At 40.9% G+C, this 3,682-nt stretch overlaps 1 pseudogene; it reads right to left on the bottom strand.

Annotated features, from left to right (window-relative positions):
* Positions 1-2,664, bottom strand: LOC122444306 (annotated as a pseudogene).
* Positions 2,665-3,682: the final 1,018 nt, after the last annotated feature.

Here is a 3,682-nt window from a genome sequence, read left to right as displayed (position 1 = left end):
TCAAAGAACATGTGAGGTTCTGCCTGTCCAGTGAGGACAGGCAAATATAATAGCAGGTGTGCTAGGTGTTTTTATCCTACAAATCTTATGGTTGTTCCTCTTCATCTCCATTAGGAAAATACATAGGGAGTAATAAATTTTAAGAGTAATCTTTATCTGTGAGCAGTTTAGAATCTCTGAGCATCTCTGAGCAGTTTTTATGTCCAAGTACAGAGCCATTTACATAGCTTATATTGTGCTTTCAGTCCATATGCTGTCCTACCCTGTGCTTCTCATATGTCCAGGCATTTTAGTTCCAGGCTGACTCTGGCCACATCACTGGTTGAAATTCTTCTAGGATGTTTGTGGTTTTTTGTTTGACCATGAGTAGCAGTTCAGTTCAGTTCAGTCGCCCAGTTGTGTCCGACTCTTTGTGACCCCATGAACTGCAGCACGCCAGGCCTATCTGTCTATCACCAACTCCCGGAGTCCACCCAAACCTATGTCCATTGAGTCGGTGATGCCATCCAACCATCTCATCCTCTGTCATCCCCTTCTCCTCCTGCCCTCAATCTTTCCTAGCATCAGGGTCTTTTCAAATGGGTCAGCTCTTCACATCAGGTGGCCAAAATATTGGAGTTTCAGCTTCAAAATCAGTCCTACCAAAGAACACCCAGGACTGGTTGGATCTCCTTGCAGTCCAAGGGACTCTCAAGAGTCTTCTCCAACACCACAGTTCAAAAGCATCAATTCTTCAGCACTCAGCTTTCTTTATAGTCCAACTCTCACATCCATACATGACCACTGGAAAAACCATAGCCTTGACTAGATGGACCTTTGTTGACAAAGTAATGTCTCTGCTTTTTAATATGCTATCTAGGTTGGTCATAACTTTCCTTCCAAGGAGTAAGCGTCTTTTAATTTCATGGCTGCAATCACCATCTGCAGTGATTTTGGAGCCCCCCAAAATAAAGTCAGCCACTGTTTCTACTGTTTCCCCATCTATTTGCCATGAAGTGACAGGACTGGATGCCATGATCTTAGTTTTCTGAATGTTGAGCTTTAAGCCAAATTTTTCACTCTCCTCTTTCACTTTCATCAAGAAGCTCTTTAGTTCTTCTTCACTTTCTGCCATAAGGGTGGTGTCATCTGCATATCTGGGGTTATTGATATTTCTCCCAGCAATCTTGATTCCAGCTTGTGCTTCTTCCAGCCCAGCGTTTCTCATGATGTACTCTGCATATAAGTTAAATAAGCAGGGTGACAATATACAGCCTTGACGTACTCCTTTTCCTATTTGGAACCAGTCTGTTGTTCCATGTTCCACAGTTTTTTGTGATTCACACAGTCAAAGACTTTGGCATAGTCAATAAAGCAGAAATAGATGTTTTTCTGGAACTCTCTTGCTTTTTCGATGATCCAGCAGATGTTGGCAACTTGATCTCTGGTTTCTCTGCCTTTTCTAAAACCAGCTTGAACATCTGGAAGTTCACGGTTCATGTACTGCTGAAGCCTGACTTGGAGAATTTTGAGCATTGCTTTACTAGTGTGTGAGATGAGTGCAATTGTGCAGTAGTTTGAGCATTGTTTGGCATTGCCTTTCTTTGGGATTGGAATGAAAAGTAACCTTTTCCAGTCCTGTGGCCACTGCTGAGTTTTCCAAATCTGCTGGCCTTTGAGTAGTAGGCTGGCCTTTAAATCCCCATGTTTTTATGATGCCTCAAAAACCTTTACCAGTGTGATTTTTGTTGTGACATTCATATACTGTCTGGGAGAAAATGAGCAGCATAACAAGGAATGCCTAGTTTAATGACAGTGTTGTCTGTTTTTATGAAAGGTTTTTAACTTTCCATACTGGCAGCAAGTCAAGTTTCTAGTAAATTTCCAATATAGATGTAAATTTACATAAATGTGATACAATTTTTCTTCCTACAGTTAGGGCTGCCATTTTTCCATTATGGTTCTTCTTTGGAGTGTATTTTAGGATGTGACAATCTTGTATTTTGTCACCATATCCTTTTGACCATCCTTAGTCCATAAAGGCATCACTCCCAGCTTCAGTGTGATAAGGTCAACTTAAGAGGAACCTGGTTCCCAAGGATGTAAAGGCCATGGTTCATCTTTTAATGGACGTAGTTTACTCACTAATTGGGCTTTTTTTTTTATCCGAGATCAACTGCTTAACAATATTTTCTTTGCAAAGATGCTTATTCCATCAAGTGCAACTCTTCCTGTGGGGTCTTATAACAAAGAGCCAGGTGTTCCTTCTCTTCCCCAAGCCCTGAGCAGCACCCGGGCTACCTATGCCTCAGCCCAGTGTGGACTAAAAAATATAGTCACAGCCTGAAAGTAGAGAGTTGTTTTATTTGGTGGGAATGCTTAAGACTCTGAGTCAGGGAGACAGCATCTCAGTAGCTCTGAGAAAACTGCTCCAAGGAGGCAGGAGGGGAAGTCACGCTATATACAAGTTTGCAACAAAGGGAGCCAGCAGTCTGAACATCAAAGATCAGGTTATCAAGTTAAGGAATTTAGTATTCTATGTATGGGAAGATGCAAGCCTATGGGCTCACTGAGTTCATTCCTTTCATGTGCACTTCAGCTATCTGGTCCAATCCTGTTTCCTTGTTCACCTTGCTTCTTGCATTCCCCCAGCTCATCAGCAATCACTGTGGGGGGTGGCCGCATGCTCTGGATCAGTTTTTGGAGTCATCATTCATATTTGGAGGCCAAAAATTGCTGATAGCTGTGGCATTTCTTGTTGATTGATATGGAAGGACATATTTTCATTTCACATCAGCATCTGTGCACTGGTCTGCACTGGCAACCTCCAACCACGTGTCCTGTGGCTGGAGAGATGTCTTTTTGAGACACTTTTAGGCGTCCCACCACTCTGTTTTCAGGGCTTCTCTGCCAAGGGTCAGACATCTGTGATCTATTCAACCAATGATCTGGTTGGAACTTATTCCTTTTGCTTAACTGAAATTTTGTGCCCCTTAAGTCCTCATTTCCCTCACCTCCCAGCCCTTCACCATTCCATTCTTTGATTTTATGAATTTGACTATTTTCGATACCTGCTATAAGTGGAATCATGCAGTCATCTGTCTATGATTGGCTGATTTCACTTAGAGTAATGTCCTCAAGATTCATGTATCTTATTGCATATTGCAGAATTTCTTTCTTTTTAAAGGTGGAACATCCATTGTGTTTGTGTGTAAATATCAATCATATTTTCTTTATCCATTTATCTGTCATTGGACATTTGTTTTCACATCTTTGTCATTGTGAATAGTGCTACAATGAACATAAAAGTGCTAAGATATTTGAGATCCTGATTTCAATTCTTTCAGAAATGGGATTGCTGGATCATATGGTAGTTCTATTTTTAATTTTTTAAGGAACCTCCATGATTGAGCATGTGGAGCAGAGCCTAATAACCTGATCACCTCCATACGCTGTATGGTGAAGGGGGAACATTTATTTACCTGAGACTTAAGAGACTTTAGGGTGTATCTGTTACCTTAACTAGTATGGGTATTTTTAAATGCCTGTACTATAATTGTTTACCCAGCTGGTAGAGTCATTAGTATTGACTCCTTCAAGTAATTACTACATTTTTGTTTCCTTTTCAGTAAGTTAATTTTAGGGGTCCTGCTGGCATTTTAGAATTTTGAAAGAAAAATTTCACTGGCTTGTCAAAGCTAAA

This window comes from Cervus canadensis, chromosome 6, assembly GCF_019320065.1.
Source record: "Cervus canadensis isolate Bull #8, Minnesota chromosome 6, ASM1932006v1, whole genome shotgun sequence".
NCBI lineage: Eukaryota > Metazoa > Chordata > Mammalia > Artiodactyla > Cervidae > Cervus > Cervus canadensis.
This window is presented reverse-complemented; position numbering and strand designations above follow the sequence as displayed.